The sequence below is a fragment of the Staurois parvus genome, unplaced genomic scaffold, assembly GCF_062004578.1.
Source record: "Staurois parvus isolate SC_StPar_1 unplaced genomic scaffold, SC_StPar_1.0 ptg000263l, whole genome shotgun sequence".
Lineage (NCBI taxonomy): Eukaryota > Metazoa > Chordata > Amphibia > Anura > Ranidae > Staurois > Staurois parvus.
In genome coordinates this window covers 4,626,508-4,645,948 of record NW_028318059.1, presented here as the reverse complement: position 1 = coordinate 4,645,948, position 19,441 = coordinate 4,626,508, and the positions used below count along the sequence as shown (strand labels likewise).

The following is a 19,441-nucleotide window of genomic DNA, read 5'->3' as shown; positions in this document are numbered from 1 at the left end:
TGGAAGCCCCAATTAACAACGGTGCTCCCAGATGCCGCCCCCCCTTGTGAATGAGTATGGGGTACAAAGAGTGTAGTGTGAAAAAAGACATGACACGGTCTTTGACAAGTTCTTTATTAAAAGAAAAAACTAAAAGAATGAACCCCGCAGTAGATCCAACATCAATCACGAGGCCCGCCATCACCACCACCGACCCGCACAAAGAATTAAAAAAAAGGCTCCACTTCCAACGATGGCTTCCCGCCGTCTGCCTCTGAGGTGGCTTGTCAATTCACAAATATGTACGGAGCGGGGCCACCCAGGGACATCACATGAGTGACTCCGCCCCAGGTGACATAATTCATGTCACCTGGGGTGGGGTCACATGCATGATGTCCCTGGGTGGCCCCGCCCCTTACATATTTAAGAACTGTCAAACCACCAGAGCAGGCAGAAGGCTGGAAGCCATCGTCGGGAACGGAGCCTTTTCTTAAAATTTAGTTTTCGGGTCGGCGGCGGCAGCAGCAGTGGTGACGGCAGGCATCGTGATTGATGTTGGATCTACTGCGGGGGACATTCTTTTAGTTTTTTCTTTTAATAACGGACTTGTCAAAGACTGTGTCCTGTCTTTTTTCACACTACACTTTTTGTTTTTTGTGAATGAGTAGGGGTACCATGTACCCAATACTCATTCACATGGGGGGGTGGGATCTTGGGGCCACCTTGTTAAAGGGGGCTTCCAGATTCCGATAAGCCCCCTGCCCGCAGACCCCCACAACCACCGGCCAGGGTTGTGGGGACGAGGCCCTTGACCCCATCAACATGGGGACAAGGTGTTTTGGACGGGGGGAAGTCCCCCCTGCCCCAAAACACCCCTTCATGTTGAGGGCATGTGGCCTGGTATGGTATGGGGAGGGGGCGCTTGCTCGTCCCCTTCCCCCCTTTCCTGACCTGCTTGTCTGCATGCTCGGATAAGGGTCTGGTATGGATTTTGGTTTTCTGACCTCCGGAATGGATTAATTGGTTTTCAATGTATTCCTATGGGAAACGGCTTTTCGGTTTACAAATTTTTCGCTATACGAACAGTCCTCCAGAACGAATTAAATTCGCAAACCGAGGTATTGTAATGATTTTTTAAAGGTGTGCAAAAAATGCATAAACTGCTCTGGCAGCGAAAAGGTCAATACCACGTTCACCGAACTACAATACAATACATGGATGTAAAGCGCTACGCTATATAAATACCTGAAATAATAATAATAATAATAACTCTTTCATGCCGTTATGCCATGCTGCCACCTAGCGGCAGCTCTGTTGTATTACGCGCACAGTAAAACCTTATATTAGTTTGGGAAAGCAGCGCCAGAACCAATTATTGCATTGAACGTTTGATTTAAAAATCGTATCACCAGGTCTAAACTAACACTCCTCGTTAGCGCCGCCAACTATCAATCTGATAACTACTTACTGTAAAGTTTGCTGAAAACCAGCACCTTTAGAAAGAGAACATTTGCTTTTTAAGCAGCCATTGTTTTGTAGCTTAAAGTTCTCATTTCTAAGCGATGTCCACCAGAAAATGGACGATTTTACACGGACGGAAATTTCCACAGCACACTGACTCTATCATGTACGGACATGCGCTTTTCTGACTAATACGTGTGGAGTATGTGAATGGCAGGGAGGTGTTTCGGGAGTGTGAGGGCACCTGGTCAATCTATCTGATTGGGGGCGCCTGGCGTGATAAAGTGGTTATCGAGGTAATGTTTACATTCCTTTTAGCCCTTTAAAGGCCATTCATATGAGTGTATATGTGGCATTTGGATCATTCTTTGTGCTTGTATTATATTAAATAATTTTGGCTTTAGATACACTTTAATGCTGAATTCCAGGTATGGTTCAGTAGAAGTATACAGCCTCCATAGCTGTGAGAGACCTCTGATGCAGAAAACTGTGGTAGTTGTCACTACTACAGTGATCGTCCCGCTGTCTTTTCAGTCAAGGGCTGCCCATAGTGGCATAGTAACCACAGGGGGTTGCCTGCTTGGCAGAGCTGCCATTTACAGAGTGCCTTACATTTTTGTCAATGAATGCAAAGGATTCACTGATTGAATGAGTTGGAGAACGCATTTACTGAGGAGATGCAATGTGCTTTTGAATGGCAGTCATGCCAAGCAGGTAATACCCCCCCCCCCCTCGTGGTTACTATGCAGCAGGGCAGTGACAACTACAGTGATTTATAGCTTCTATAAGGATACCACAGGTATGGAATATACTGGACCAATTTAATGCTGGCTATACACAAAAAATTGTTCTAAAAAAAAAAAACAGTCACGCTTATAAGGATCTGTCGAAAGTTCATGCGATAATGCCATCATTGTATCAATATTCCCCAATTATTGACATCGATCGATGACAACGTAAATGGTAAATTTTTTGTCAATTGATTACACTTATGTGGTTATATTTTCACCTCTTCCCTTCCGCCCACAGCATATAATTGGCTGATGGGAAGCATCGTCGGCTCACAAAGTGCACAACTGGGAACCCTGTGATCTGTGTGTCACCCATGCACAGCAGATCACACTACTGCTCTGGCCGGGTGATCACATGATGTGTTTTACCATGTGATTTTGGTGTCCAGTCGCAGTAACCGCATATCAACCACTTGCCTGCTGCCCTATAGCAGAAATACTGCTACAGGGTGGCAGGGCTGCGCAAAATCACATACACACACATATTATATTGTTATACAAGATTTATATAGCGCCAGCAGTTTGCTCGGCAATTTACATTATAACTGGAGACTCTCGTGTGCCCTACTCAAGCTGCCAGTGGCGGCTTCAGCTGTCGATCACCAGGTCCCGGACGGTGATTCCCCGCCGGCGATCGTGGAATATCATTGACTGGGCAGAGGTCTGTATGTAAACAATTCAGATCTCTCCCTTGTCAGCACCAGCACACTGCTTTGTATTGCTCTGCAATGTGCTGACACTGTAAAACGCACACAGTAAAATAGCACACAGTTAAACCTTTGATCTCCCCAGATGTTAACCCCTTCCTGCCCAGCGTCATTAGTACAGTGTTAGTGCTTTTTATTAGCACTGATCACTGTATTAGTGTCACTGGGGATGTCAGTGACAGTCAGTTCCCCCCCAGTGTCAGAATGCTTGCTGCAGTCCTATAAGTTGCTGATCGTTGATGTTACTAATATTAAAAAAATAACAAATTCCTGTATATATACACCGCCATTTGTAGGCGCTATAACTTTCACATAAACCAATTAATTTACACGTATTGGGATTTTCTTTTCAGCAAAGACATGCAGCAGAATACATTTTGGCCTAAATTTGAACAAAATTTGATTTTTTAAAATGTTTTTTTACTGGACATGTTTAATAGCAAGAAGTAAAAAATATTGTTTTTTTTTCTCAAAATTGTCGGCCTTTTTTTTGTTTATAGCGCAAAAAATAAAAACCGCACAGGCGATCAAATACCACCGAAAGCTTCATTTGTGGGGAAAAAGGACATCAATTTAATTTGGGTGCAGTGTTGCATGACCGCTCAATTGTCAGTTAAAGTAACACAGCGCCATATCGCAAAAAATGGCCTGGTCAGAAGGGCGGGGGGGGGGGGGGGGGGTAAATCCTCTGGAGGGCAAGTGGTTAAACAGTGCAAAGTAAAAGTAAGCCTTGGTTCTCACTGTGAAAACAGAGATAACCAATACTGCAGCCTGTAAGTGTACAGCAGCCTGTCAGGCTGCATGTAAACTCACAGACTGCAGTACCAGCCTCTCCCAGTGTCCTTCAGCACAGCCCCCAGTGTAGTCATAAATAATGCAGCCAGCACCTGTCCCAGTGCTCACAATAACACTGTAATACACAATACCAATGTCCTGATCACCACCATACCCCATACCAGTGCCATGATCACTGCCATTTGCCATACTAGCTCCCTGATCTACACCATACAAGCGCCCTGATCGCCTCCGTACACCATACAAGCGCCCTGATCGCCTCCGTACACCATACAAGCGCCCTGATCGCCTCCGTACACCATACAAGCGCCCTGATCGCCTCCGTACACCATACAAGCGCCCTGATCGCCTCCATACACCATACAAGCGCCCTGATCGCCTCCATACACCATACCAGCGCCCTGATCGCCGCCAAACACCATACCAGCCCCCTGATCACCACCAAATTAAATACCAGCTTTATGATCAACTTTCACAAGCTAAATAATATACACTATTTTGGGTTATTTTTTACCCCAGAAATGTAACAGAATACATTTTGGTCTAAATTTATGAAGAAAGTGTATTTATTTGCAACATTTTATAACAAAAACTAAGCAAAAGTTTTTGGGTTTTTTTTTTCCCCCCAATTTTTGGTATTTTTTTTATTTATATAGCAAAAAATTAAAAACCCAGTGGTTTTCACAAACAGTGCTGTTTTAGCATTATCGTCTACATGTTTAAAACAAATATTTTAGGCTTGAGGATTACGTAAAACTCATAAAACATTGTATATTTTATGAATACAGACATCTTAGAGAAGCCTTTCTCAACTAGGGTGCCTTGAGGTTTCTTCAGGGGTGCCTTGGCAAAATGTCTACAAGTTGCCCAAAACTTGTATACAAGCTAGCGGGTGGAACAAGCCTGCCTTTTAGTTATACAAAGCCACAGGTTTTTACCTTGCACCATTACAACCTTCTAGCCGCCGGCGTCCTGACAAACAATGACATCATTAGTTGATAAAGAGGATTTCAGCTGCCTGCTCAGCTTCCTAGTTTGACCCTCCCCTGCCCCCCTCCATCAGTGCTGGGGTCACATTAGCTCAGTGATGGAGAAAAACTGAGGGAGAAGAGGAACATCGAAATACTAGTCAGTACCAGTGTGCAAAAGTGTATTTGCTTTGGAAGAATAAACCACCTCTAATGTTGGGTGTCCTATGTGTGTGAATGTTGCTGCTTTATATAAAATTATTAAAATAGTTTTTCACATTTTAGAATGGGGTGCCTCAAGACTGTCCATAATTTTCAAGGGTACCTCGGGACTGTCTATAATTGAGAAACACTGTCCTAGAGAATAATATACTGGTAGTTCCAGCTTTTTATGTTGGTCAGTATTAGAAAAACTGCTATGTGAACTGCTTTATGAAACACAAAATTTCAGTAAAAAAAAAAAACACTAGCAAAGTTAATGTTAGGGCACATAGATGCAATGTGTTATCCAATTTTTTTTTTTTTTTAAATAAATAGATACCCAACCTGTTAGCCTAAAAATTGCATGTGCTAGTGAAATGGCAACCAATTTGGCACCCTATATTTTCCATTGACAATGTTTTAAAAGGTTCTAGTCATCCGTTTAGAGTTAACCTGGAACAACAAGCCTAAAATTATTGCTGTCAATATTGTGCGCAGTGATATGTAATATGTAGTGCAATTGATGTTTTCATACATTGGCACCCCCGAAAAATGCATGTGCGTTTGCAATTTTAAATACTTGGGTGTAACTTAAATTTTTATCTTTTTGTTTTTTTCTTTAACACATAGGGGACAAAAAGTCTGATGCTTTTTTTTGGTGACAGGCTCTCTTTAATGAAACATCAGGGGTCAAAAAGACCCCTGCTGTCTCGCCTTTCCATCACACTCCATTAGCTGCTTCCCCAGCCAGTATGCCTGCCAGTAGCCAGCAGGACATGGATTTTTTTTTTTTCCAAACATCTTGGAGAACTGGCCACTGATCTTCTGTGAATGTAGGCTACAATAAATCCTTCTGTCTCTTCGTGTAATTCCAGACAGACCTGATATTGTGATCAGAGCTCTGTGGGGGCCAAACCATCACTTCCAGTATTCCCTGTTCTTCTTTACACTGAAGATAGTTCTTAATGACATTGGCTGTACAGTATGTTTGGTGTCATTGTCCTGCTGCAGAATACCTCCACAGCCAATCCTATTCTCCCTGATGGGGCGGCATGATGGATAAGTATCTGCCTGTATTTGTTTGTAAATTTTCTTTTTATTGTTTTTCAATTGTAATGCAGCTACAATCATCAAACAGTAGACAGCACAAACAGTAAAACAACAATACCACGGCACTGGTGGCTACAATAGCAGTTCCATAAATTAGCCATACAAAAGTTGATAAATAGAATTGTACACTGAATAAAATATATGGTAAGGGTGAATTTCAATCAGATACAGTGCATCCAGAAAGTAGTTACAGCGCTTAACTTTTGCCACATTTTGGTATGTTACAGCCTTATTCCAAAATGGATTAAATTAATTTTTTCCCTCAACATTCTACAAACAATACCCCATAATGACAACATGAAAGAAGTTTGTTTTGAAATGTTTGCAATTTATTAAAAATAAAAAATACCACATGTACATAAGTATTCACAGCCTTTTCCATGACACTCAAAATTGAGCTCTGGTGCATCCTGTTCCCACTTATCCTTGAGATGTTTCCACAACTTGATTCCCACCTGTGGGAAATTCAGTTGTTTGGACATGGTTAGGAAAGGCATAAACCTGTCTATATAAGGTCCCACAGTTAACAGTGCATGTCAGAGCACAAACCAAGCCATGAAGTCCAAGCAATTGTCCCGTAGACCTCGGAGACAGGATTGTATAAAGGCACAGATCTGGTGAAGGGTACAGAAAAAGTTTTGAACCACCAGGAATCTCCCTAGAGCAGGCCGCCTGGCCAAAATGAGCGATCGAGGGAGAAGGGCCTTAGCCAGGGAGGTAACCAAGCACCCCGATGGTCACTGTGAAAGAGCTCCAGCGTGTCTCTGGAGAGAGGAAAACCTTCCAGAAGAACAACCACCTCTGCAGCACTCCAATCAGGCCTGTATGGTAGAGTGGCCAGACAGAAGCCACTCCTCCGTAAAAGGCAAATGGCAGCCTGCCTGGAGTTTGTGAAAAGGCACCTGAGGGACTCTCAGACCATGTGAAATGAAACTCTCTGGTCTGATGAAACAAAGATTGAACTGTTTGGCCTGAATGCCAAGCGTCATATCTGCAGGAAACCAAGCACCGCTCACCACCTGGCCAATACCATCCTACAGTGAAGCATGGTGGTGGCAGCATTATGCTGTGGGTATGTTTTTCAGCGGCAGGAACTGGGGGACTAGTCAGGATCCAAGGAAAGATGAATGCAGCAATGTACAGAGACATTCTTGATGAAGACCTGTTCCAGAGCGCTCTGGACCTTAGACTGGGGCGATGGTTCATCTTTCAACAGGACAAAAACCCTAAGCACACAGCCCACATAACAAAGGAGTGGCTATGGGCCAACTCTGTGAATGTCCTGGAGTGGCCCAGACTTTAATCCGATTGAACATCTCTGGAGAGATCTGAAAATGGCTGTGCACCAACACCCCCCATCCAACCTGATGAAGCTTGTGGGGTACTGCAAGTAAAAATGGGATAAATTGCCTAAAAATAGGTGTACCAAGCTTGTAGCATCATACTCAAAATTACTTGAGGCTGTAATTGGTGCTAAAGGTGCTTCAACGAAGTATTGAGCAAAGTCTGTAAATACTTATGTACATGTGTTTTTTTTTTTTTTCTTAATAAATTGCAAAGATTTCAAAACTAATTTCTTTCACGTCATTATGGGGTATTGTTTGTTGAGGGGAAAAAAATTAATTTCTGGATGCACTGTATATAATCAGAAATCGGATATGTCCCTAGTAACCTCTAGGGGCAAAGGAGGCTTTCATATAGCAATTCAAGTGTAACTAAACCCAAGACCCTGCATTTACTATATCTGGTCTCTCACAGTACACAGAACATGAACATGCAATTATTTTAATAAATATAAACTGCTAAATACCTTTTCTCATCAGCAGTATATAGCAGTCTTGTGACTTCTATCAGTGTCTAGCAGAGTGCTGGTTATAGCTTATAGGAGGAGTTTTAATTCTCCTGTAGGAGGATGCAGGACCCCTGACCTCTGTCTGGACAGTGCTGATTGGCCCTGTGCTTATCACATGCACTCTACCAAGAAAACACACTCTCTAGCAATACACTCCAGAATGAGCATGTGCAACTTGCCCCCTGAGCTTCTGTTTTATTTAGGAGACACTGGAACAAGGGGAGAATCAAAGAAGACCGGATCAAACATCCTTTTTTACACAATGTGGAGAATTAACCCCTTAGGTTCCACAATGAGTATAACAAGCATGCTTTACAGCATATGCAGACTGATTTTACTGGTGTGAGTTTAGTAACACTTCAATTTTGAAAGTCTACGAAGGGATCACAATAAGAACCCGTTAACCAATTATAATGAAATAATCTGACACTGTAGATGTAGAATTGACACAGCTCCCTCCCTCTTCCCCAGATTTTGTCAAATTTAGCAGGTTCTCCTCTGTTTGCGTAAGTGGCTTTATAGAATGTCTGTATTTGTCAGCAGTGAGTCATATAGAGGGATCCTAGCACCACATCCCCAACATTAAATAGACCCGAAAAGAGGAAGCATAGGACTTTCAAGGTGCCAAGTCATAACAAAAAAGTTCCAAAGATGAAATCCACAATTCTTTATTACAAAATGATTTTTAAAAAAACAATTAAAAACAAAACAATTTGGAGGTTTTTTGGTAGAGTACAATCTCACATATAATTCCCAAGGATTTAACATAAATGTTGTGATGATTCTTGACAAGTTTCACCCATTCGGGCTTCCTCAGGGGATACAGTCTATCACACTATAAAGAAACCGCATACAGGTGAAACTCGAAAAATTAGAATATCGTGCAAAAGTTAATTTATTTCAGTAACGCAACTTAAAAGGTGAAACTAATATATGCGATAGACTCATTACATGCAAAGCAAGATAGTTCAAGCCGTGATTTGTCATAATTTGTAATGATTATGGCTTATAGCTCATGAAAACCCCAAATCCACAATCTCAGAAAATTAGAATATTGTGAAAAGGTGCAATATTCTAGGCTCGAAGTGTCCCACTCTAATTGGCTAATTAAGCCATAACACCTGCAAAGGGTTCCTGAGCCTTTAAATGGTCTCACAGTCTGGTTCAGTAGGAATCACGATCATGGAAAAGACTGCTGACCTGACAGTTGTGCAGAAAACCATCATTGACACTTGAAACTTGCCTGACCTGAACCCTATAGAGAAAGATGAGAGACATGAGACAGAACAATGCAGAAAAGCTGAAGGCCGATATTGAAGCATCCTGGTCTTCCATAACACCTCAGCAGTGTCATAGGCTGTTAGCTCCCATGCCACCCCCGCATTAAGGCAGTAATTGCTGCAAAAGGGGCCCAAACCAAGTACGGAGTACATATGCATGCTTATACTTTTCAGAGGTCCGATATTGTTCTCTGTGCAATCCTTGTTTTATGGATTGCATGTAATATTCTAATTTTCTAAGATTGTGGATTTGGGGTTTTCATGAGCTGTAAGCCATAATCATCACAATTATGACAAATCATGTCTTGAACTTTCTTGCTTTGCATGTAATGAGTCTATCTCATATATTAGTTTCACCTTTTAAGTTGCATTACTGAAATAAATGAATTTTTGCATGATATTCTAATTTTTCGAGTTTCACCTGTAAATAGGGCCATTAACTTCAATAGTGCAGTATAGTGACCAGTTCTGAGGTTGTCTTTTGACCTGCTTTGCGTTGTATTTCTTTGGATGCAGCAGATCCTAAGTGTTTGCATTGCAAGTAAATCCGATGAAATGCAGCCTTTTGCTGACTTGCGCAGTTTGTCAGCAACACTTATCTATGCAAGCCTTTAGGCTTCATGCACACTAGCGTTTTTTTTTTTTTCTGCTCCTAGAAGCCAAATAGTGTTATCCTGTGTGTTCATGCACACTACTTTAGGCTATTTAGCATTTTTTTGAGCTTCAGTGTCTAAGTGTCTAGAAGCAGAAAAAAATAGATTTTGTAGTTTTATGGAGCGTTTTTCCAGCAGAAAAAAATGCTAAACGCTACTAAAATGATCCTAACAGCTTTTTTTTTCTTGCTTTTTTTTTCCCCTTTTACATGTACTGTAAAAACACTAATAAAGATAAAATAAATCTCCTAAAAATGCTGTTACCAGCATTTTCTATCCAGCGTATTTTGAGCCTAAAAAAAGTTAGTTTGCATGGAGCCTTAAAGTGGAAATACGTCTACAAATAGGGCCCTATTGGTTTCTTCTGTCAAATCCTTCTCACTGCGCATGCGTAGCTCAGCATACATTTACTGCACAGCTCTGTGACAAGATGACTTAAAGTGTAACTCCACTTTCATGGAAAAAAATATAGCAAATAAGAGATAATTAGCTGCTTGCTTACCAGAGCAATTTTTTTATTTTTTTCCACATGTTAAAATTTGATTTTTTTTTTTTGTTAAAACAACCAAACATGTTTTCTGTACATTGTGGCTATTGCAATTTTTTTTATATCACATGATATTTGTGCAGCCATTTATCAAATGCACATTTTCAGGAAAAAAAAATACACAAAAATGTTTTTTGGTGCACACAAACACACTATAATACCCACTTTATTTTGGTAAAATATAAAAGATGTTTTAAGTGAATACATACCAAATATGTCAAGATTTAAAATAGCATGCACCTGTGAAATGGCAACAAACTACGATACCCAATATTGTCCACAGGTGACCCTTTAAAAGCCTTTACAGGATAGCAGTTTAGAGGTAATTGCGAATGATAGCCTTAGAATTATTGCCCTCATTTTGACATTCGTGGCAACACCTGGTGCAATCGCTGGTTACATGCATGCATGATCTACGTTTGCATTTGCTTGTTTGGTTGGATCCCCACCACCGATGCTTTTAATTTATTATTTTTTTTTGTTAATCATTATTTTACCTACATTTTTTTTAAATACTTTTTTTTTTCATTTAACTTTGTTGCTCTCACAAAGGGGTGAACTAGCCCTCTTGTGATAGTTTTGAACAGGTGACAGGTATTTTTTCATGGAGGCCTCAGGGTCTATTAGACCCCTGATGTTTCCCCTGCCCTCCAAAGCAACTAGCCAAGCACAGGTCATGCTTGGTTAGATGCTTCCCTGACTGTTACAGCCAGGAAATGACAGCTCTGAAATCTGAAGTGACTAAATCCTCACTTTTGGGATTGTTTGTCACAGAAGTGATCGGGGAACGAAAGTTTCTCTATCTCCTCTGTGGGCAGCCATGCTGACTGCTTACTGTGATACTGGCTCCCTGTGAGAAATGGCAAAGCCTGGGAACCACTGCGGGTATCGGCTGCAAGATGGGGGAACCTTATTAGGCCATTGACATTGTCCAAATTTGGCTGGCCAAGTTAGGTCAATGATGTCACCAACATTCCCACCCCTTTTTTGTGTGCAGCTGTGGGGCAGGGAATTCCACAGTCTTAGCTGATTAGGATGGCAGCCTTCTATCATGTTTTAGACTAGGAATAGGAATGAGCTAATATTCCGCTGAACTCGGCAAAGCCTTAGCTCATCCTTATCTCTGGCTAACAGAGCTTGTATTGGGAGTGAATTGGGGATCATGTGTCTCAGATCTCAGTGCATTGAGTGCAGGGGAGCCATTGGGAGTGCAATAGACCCCTGATGCCTTAAATAGGGGGCTTATAGGCTCCCTTGTTAATAAAGTAAAGTGACATTTTTTTTTTAAAGCTATTTAATATGTTGTAAAATTATAAAAAATAAAAACCCCATGCCCTCACACATACACATATGAACACAAACATGCACATACTAAAAGACGATTGTGCAACACACATTAGATATCGCAGTGATATACAGTTTTACTGCAACATTTGGAACATTAGTGAAAACATTCTCAGAACTAATCTAGGTCCACACCCATGCAGAGGGCAAAATCATATGCCAGTGCTAAGCTGAACAAAAATGCAAAGGGAGGAAAATGAATTCAGGTTTGCTTTAAAATGTGTTCTGCTGTCATACATGTTTACAGGCTCCATGTTGCTTGTTTAAGCTTCTAAAATTGGATTTTTATTTACCTGTAAAATTCTTTACTTGGAATACAGCACAGGTTGTCATTATAATGGATGGATTATATGCTGCCACCTTCAGGTGATTGGATACTGGCAAAGCCATTTGTATAAAACCTCTCCCACCATGTGATTCTCAGTTTTGTAGCAAGCAATGAAGGACCAAAGGCACACAGGGTAGGGTCTCATATCCTGTACTATACTCCAAAAAAAAAATAACTTTACAGGTATTAAATAAATCCAGTTTTCTTGATTGTACTGTACAGGACATTGGTTTCATCATAATAGATGGGACATCCCAAAGCAGCAAATTAGACGAGAGTAACCATTAAGCAACAAAAACTGTATAGCCAACAACCCTAAAAAAAAAACTTCCAGTCTAATAAGGCCAACCAAGGTTCAAATGTCGGCCTGCTGCAAACCTTGCAGCTAAAACTACCATCAGTCCAAGCTTGAACATCCACATGGTACAACTTGGCAAAAGTCTGTTGTGTTCGGTGCAACAATAGCCTGTTGGCTTATCGCCCAAAATGTGCCATCAGATCTAGTAGAATGAGCCTTAATCAGAAATGGGGCTCCTTTCCTTTAAGGGAATAAAACCGAGAACAGATCTGGCCAATTCGCTAAGCAACCATGGAGCACGAAGCTGAAGATCCCTGTTTGCCCCCATGAGGTGAAACAAATAGTCAGATTTTCTGATAGAGGCAGTTGCCCTGATACCCTCACAGCTCGCACTACCCAAACAGTGAAAAGCTGCTTCCTTAGGTAATTTTGGAGAATGGCATTGGGAGGGTAAAACAATATCTACGTTCAAGTGGAAATCAGAAATCACCTTTGTTTAAAAAGGAAATATTTGGATTAAGCACCATCTTGTTCTTGTGTAATACCAAGACAAGTTTGCTACAGGGCAGGGTTGCAATTCTAAAAACAGTCTGGCAAAGGAATAGCTACCAGAACCCCCCCCCCCTCCCTTACTGGTAAGTTTCACCAAGGGGATAGCCCAGACTGGCTGAAATGGCAGCTTTTGTTGAACTGAAAGGGTCAAAGTTTTTTGAAAAATAATAAAAGAAAAATACATTTTCGTTTTTCTTTCTTTGTTTTCCAAAAACTTGAGATCTGCAAATAGTTACCATGCCTCTTAGCAAATACTTTGGAGTGTCTGCTTTCCAAAAAGGGGTCATTTGAGGCAGGGGCGCTTCTACTATCCTGGCATTTCAGGGCCAACATTAGAAGCTTATGCCAGACATCGCCCTATTTTCTAAGCATTTCAAGACCAAGCCTTTTCTTACACTTTTTGTTTGCTTGCAAAAAACTGTTTGTAAAGCAGAGATCCTAGAGAATAAATTGGTGGGTGTTGAAATTTTTTGTCACACAGTATTTGCGCAGTGATTTTTCAAACACAAATTGTTTGGGAAAAAGTACACTTTTTAGAATTTAAATGCACAAAAACACAATATATTGGCCAATTGTTCGATAGAATATAAAAGATGATGGTACGTCGATTAAATGGATACCAAACATGACATGCTTTAAAATTGCGCATACCTGTGCAAAGGGCGACAAATTCTGTAATTTTTGTAATATCCATAGGCAACGCTTTAAAAGTCTTTACAGGTCACTACTTTATATTTACACAGGAAGTCTAGTGCTAGAATTACTGCCCTCAATCTGATGTTCGAGTTAATGCCTCACATGCATGGTGCAATCTCTGTTTACATACCACCATGGGACTGCCGCTTGCGTTTTGCCTTTGTGTGCGAGTGTGGGGGTGAATTATTTTTTTTATTATTTATTTTGCTTTTTTAATTATTTCTGCACTGTACTTTTTTTTTTTTTTTTTTTTTTTTATTTTATTATTGCAAGTAATGTCAATATCCCATGTGATGGCAATAGGCAGTGACAGGTATTCTTTTCTAAGAAATCTGGGTTCTATTAGATTGTCTTCTCTGCCCTTAAAGCATCTGATCACACCAAGATCTGTGTGATCAGATGCTTTCCCAATTTTAATATGGCGCTGTTTATATCCGGCGAAACAGAAATGACAAAATGCTTGTAGCTTCCGATCTCTTAGACCAGGGGTCCTCAAACCTTTTAAACGGGGGGCCAGTTCACTGTCCTTCAGACCGTTGGAGGGCCGGACTATAGTTTAAAAAAAAAAAAAAACTATGAACAAACGCAGACACAGTACAGGAGATGACCAGAGACTGCGGACATACAACGGCGGCGGGAATACTGGGCCGGCTGCTCCAAAAGATGCACAGACATTTCCCCCCAAGTGTGTCTTATGGAGCGAAATAGTGCCCCAACATTGGTGTCAGTGGGAGGAATAGTGCCCCATCATTGGTGTCAGTGGGAGGAATCGTGCCCCATTATTGGTGTCAGTGGGAAGAATCGTGCCCCATCATTAGTGTCAGTGGGAGGAATAGTGCCCCATCGTTGGTGTCAGTGGGAGGAATAGTGCCCCATCGTTGGTGTCAGTGGGAGGAATAGTGCGCAATTGTTGGTGTCAGTGGGAGGAATAGTGCCCCATCGTTGGTGTCAGTGGGAGGAATAGTGCCCCATCGTTGGTGTCAGTGGGAGGAATAGTGCCCCATCGTTGGTGTCAGTGGGAGGAATAGTGCCCCATCGTTGGTGTCAGTGGGAGGAATAGTGCCCCATCGTTGGTGTCAGTGGGAGAAATAGTGCCCCATCGTTGGTGTCAGTGGGAAGAATAGTGCCCCATCGTTGGTGTCAGTGGGAGGAATAGTGCCCCATCGTTGGCGTCAGTGGGAGGAATAGTGCCCCATCGTTGGCGTCAGTGGGAGGAATAGTGCCCCATCGTTGGTGTCAGTGGGAGGAATAGTGCCCCATCGTTGGTGTCAGTGGGAGGAATAGTGCCCCATCGTTGGTGTCAGTGGGAGGAATAGTGCCCCATCGTTGGTGTCAGTGGGAGGAATAGTGCCCCATCGTTGGTGTCAGTGGGAGGAATAGTGCGCAATCGTTGGTGTCAGTGGGAGGAATAGTGCCCCATCGTTGGTGTCAGTGGGAGGAATAGTGCCCCATCGTTGGTGTCAGTGGGAGGAATAGTGCCCCATCGTTGGTGTCAGTGGGAGGAATAGTGCCCCATCGTTGGTGTCAGTGGGAGGAATAGTGCCCCATCGTTGGTGTCAGTGGGAGGAATAGTGCCCCATCGTTGGTGTCAGTGGGAGGAATAGTGCCCCATCGTTGGTGTCAGTGGGAGGAATAGTGCCCCATCGTTGGTGTCAGTGGGAGGAATAGTGCCCCATCGTTGGTGTCAGTGGGAGGAATAGTGCCCCATCGTTGGTGTCAGTGGGAGGAATAGTGCCCCATCGTTGGTGTCAGTGGGAGGAATAGTGCCCCATCGTTGGTGTCAGTGGGAGGAATAGTGCCCCATCGTTGGTGTCAGTGGGAGGAATAGTGCCCCATCGTTGGTGTCAGTGGGAGGAATAGTGCCCCATCGTTGGTGTCAGTGGGAGGAATAGTGCCCCATTGTTGGTGTCGGGGGGTGGGGAGGAATAGCGCCCCGTTGTTGGTGTCAGTGGGGGAAGGGGATAGTGTCCCATCATTGGTGTCAGTGGGGGAAGGGGATAGTGTCCCATCATTGGTGTCAGTGGGAGAAGGGGATAGTGTCCCATCATTGGTGTTAGTGGGAGGAATAGTGTCCCATCATTGGTGTCAGTGGGAGGAACAGTGTCCCATCATTGGTGCCAGTGGTAAGAATAGTGCCCCATCTTTGGTGTCAGTGGGAGGAATATTACGTCATTGGTGTCAGTGGGGGGGGGGGGGGGGGGAAAGTGCCCCGTCATTGGTGTCAGTGGGAGGAATAGTACCCCATCGTTGGTGTCAGTGGGGGGAATAATAGTACCCCATCGTTGGTGTCAGTGGGGGGAGGAATAGTGCCCCATCATTGGTGTCAGTGGGTGGAATAATGCCCCATCATTAGTATCAGTGACACCAATGATGAGGCACTATTCCTCCCACTGACACCAATGACACTTAACTTGCTGACCCCTGCTCCAGCATGGTGCTGCTGCAGCCAGCATACCTGGTTGCAGCAGCACCATCAGCATGGCACACTTACCTGTCAGCTGTCCTTCTTCACTCCAGCCTTTCCATCACTCGATGTTCGCGGGGCCACTCGGCTCCGCCTTCTCGCAGGTGATTGGCCGCCTGTGTGCCTTTCCTGAGCTACAGTTCTGGTGCCCAATCACCGGTGAGGAGGCAGAGCCAAGCGGCAGGAGAGAGGGAGTGGCCGGAGTGAATGAAGGAGCAGCGCTTCCTGGACTTGATCGTAGTGGGACTGGGACCAGAGCCAGGTAAGGTATAGCAGCCCCCTGCCCACCCCTGTACTTAGTGTCCCTTCTTCGCGGAAAATACGCCCCTGCTGGCGGGCCGGATAAATGGCCTCGGCGTGCCGCATGTGGCCCGCAGGCTGTAGTTTGAGGACCCCGTCTTAGACCATAGAGATGATTGGAGGCATTTGAATCTATGATCAGCTCTATTTTCAGCCAGCGGAACTGCCGGCTGCATTTTTAGGTTCCCCGGTGGGACAGGCGAGGAAGGGTGGGGGGTGTCCCTTCCTGCTGCTTGCAAAAGCAATCCAGCAGCTAATCACTGGCTAGGATTGTTTTTACATGAAAGGTGACCGCCAGCTGAAAAAAAACGATACCAGGATAATGCCTGTAGCTGCAGGCATCATCCCGTTATAACCACTTAAAGTCCAGCGATGTACCAGTACGTTGCTAATCCATGTTGGGCATATATGTAACCAGAGAGAACATGGGCATATGATGAATCGGCTCTGTGGACCAATATGACTGCAATTCATTCTTTTTTGTAATGCTCATGCTGAGGGTTAGGCCCAAAAAAGTTTTTTAAATTCATAAACTGTGATAGGTTTCCATGCGAATTGTCTGGCAAGAGCTGAATTTGGGTGGGCGGCGATGTATTATTGTGTGTATAAATTGCTTTCACCCACAATCAATTGATAAAAATCTTCCGTGAAAAACAGCGGGGGGACTAAACGCTAGTGCTGACAGCAAATGGGGCTGATACTGCTAACACTGAATTTTTGAGGACACTATACAAAGGAGGCTCTACTATAGTTCTATTAGTGATCAATATATAATCTGTACAAACACTATACTGCTAATGGCTGTGATCAGCGACCTTTAGAGTGAGTGCGATAGTGTGCGGGCAATCTAACGCTAGCTGACCCTGGCTAGGAGGGGCGCTAACTTACCCTCAGGCTATCTGATATCGCTATTGGCAGCAAAGCAGTGATCAGTGAAACATGCTATATACTTACACTGTACTAATGGCACTGGCTGAGTGATGGGGTGATCAAAGAGTTAAATGCACTAATTTAACCTGTGTGTGTAAAATATAGTGCTTTTACTCCGTGCCGTGTCTGTTCTCGCCCTGGATGGCATAATTCAGATTGATTCATAAAAGCTTTGTAGTCATTCTGATAATGTGCTCGCATAGCGATCACGTGATGAATGAGTCCCAATTACTGGCATTCTCATTGTGCTGTGTCCGGTGGACACAGCAGACGTGGGGGTGGGGGGTGTAGGGTTGCATGCCTGCTCTCCCCCTACTGTGTTGGCAAAAGACCAGTGACGTAAGGATACTTTGCTGGTCCTGTAGCTGCGGCCTGTTCGCAGTACGTTGTGGGTGGGCGGCTCGAAAGTGGTTAAAGCAAATCTTGCCTAAAATACTAGAGGCATGTCTATTCTTACTTAAATATTGCTATGCTTTGTGTATTTTTTTTTTTTCCAGATCTGTGCAGGTACCCCCCAGAAAGAAGTGTTTACACTTTGTGCAGGAGCTTCCTGTAATTAGGATATCACTTTATTTGTGCAAAGTTAAGCTGTCCATGCTCTAGAACAGCAATGGGCAAACTACGGCCCGCGGGCCGTATACGGCCCGGCGGACCTTTTAATCCGGCCCGCGGAGCTAGGCTCCCGCTAGGCTCCTCTCACAGTCCGCCCTGAAGACTGGTGTAGCATGAAAATCTGTCTCCTATGAGGATCTGTCCCCCTCGACGTATCTGCGCATGTGCCGGAGATCGCCGATCGGCTGCTAATGCCTGAAACTGGCACATGCGCAGATACGTCGAGGGGGACAGATCCTCATAGGAGACAGATTTTCATGCTACACCGGAACGGCGCGGGAACACGGCGAGAGGAACGCGTGGAGCAAAGGTAAGTGAATTGACACAGGGGGGACTTAATATGGGGGATGATTTAATATGGGGAATGAATTACTATATGGGGGATGAATTACTATATGGGGGATGAATTACTATATGGGGGATGAATTAATATGGGGAATGAATTACTATAGGGGGGATGAATTACTATGGGGGATGAATTACTATGGGGGATGAATTACTATATGGGGGATGAATTACTATATGGGGGATGAATTATTATATGGGGGATGAATTACTATATGGGGGATGAATTACTATATGGGGGATGAATTACTATATGGGGGATGAATTACTATATGGGGGATGAATTACTATATGGGGGATGAATTACTATATGGGGGATTAGTTACTATGCTTACTATGGGGGAATATTACTATACTTACTATGGATGACACATACACATCATTCATCTACTCTTGGTCCGGCCCCCGGGTCCAATATATGAACCCATTGCGGCCCTCAAGTCAAAAAGTTTGCCCACCCCTGCTCTAGAACATTTTCAAACAGATATTCGTCAGAAAATTCTCAGTGTATTCAATCCCTTGACAAATGTTTGAATGTACTTCAAAATTTTGTTTGCTTTTATTTTATTTTAAAATGAATGGACTTTTCTGAATGAAAACCACATACAGTTAGAAATAGATCATTCATGAAAAACTTTCTACTTCCCCCTTTAAATTTTCTTGTCGCTGCCTTTAAAAACGAGCATCAATTTGACCCCCTTAACCTTTCAAAAATTCAGGGTTCTTCCATGAAAATTCTTGAATAGAATTACTGTATAGTATATGGTTAGCTTTACTGGTCTTATATCTGCCACCTCCTGAAGTTGTCTACAGGCAGCCAGTAGTGGGAGGATCTGCTAGGTTCCTCCCACATCTCTTCTCATGTGCAGCACTGTAAAGATGTCACTTCTTCTTTTACAAGGTAATAATTGGGTTTGCAAATGTTTTGGTGCACACAGAATGCATTTATATTTTTTGTGGTTATTGAAGATTGTATTTTTTGTCCTGGGGTTCAGCTTTAAACTGGAAAATGCTCTATGCCTTTAGTAAAACTGGGTCAAGGTGTTGAGCAAATGTGGCTATAATGCTAATTTCTAAACAACTATTGCATGAAAAAAACATAATGGAGTTTATTTACTAAAGCTGGAGTGTGCAGAAGTGAGCTTGATTTTGCACTTTAACCTCCTCCCGTCCAGCCGTTGTATATAAACGGCTGGTTGGTGGCAGTGCAGGGTCGGGTGGCCGTTTA

General features: G+C 43.1%; 1 protein-coding gene across 4 annotated transcripts in view; it reads left to right on the top strand.

Annotated features, from left to right (window-relative positions):
- Nucleotides 1-1,626: 1,626 nt before the first annotated feature.
- The window catches only part of COASY (Coenzyme A synthase), a 223,500-nt gene continuing 205,685 nt past the window's right edge, over nucleotides 1,627-19,441 (top strand). For 3 of the 4 annotated variants that reach the window (XM_089681298.1, XM_089681296.1, XM_089681299.1), the window contains exon 1: nucleotides 1,627-1,736. The gene's annotated coding sequence lies outside the window, so the exon portion shown is untranslated. The remainder of the gene's footprint in view (nucleotides 1,737-19,441) is intronic. The other variant, XM_089681297.1, reaches the window with a different exon arrangement.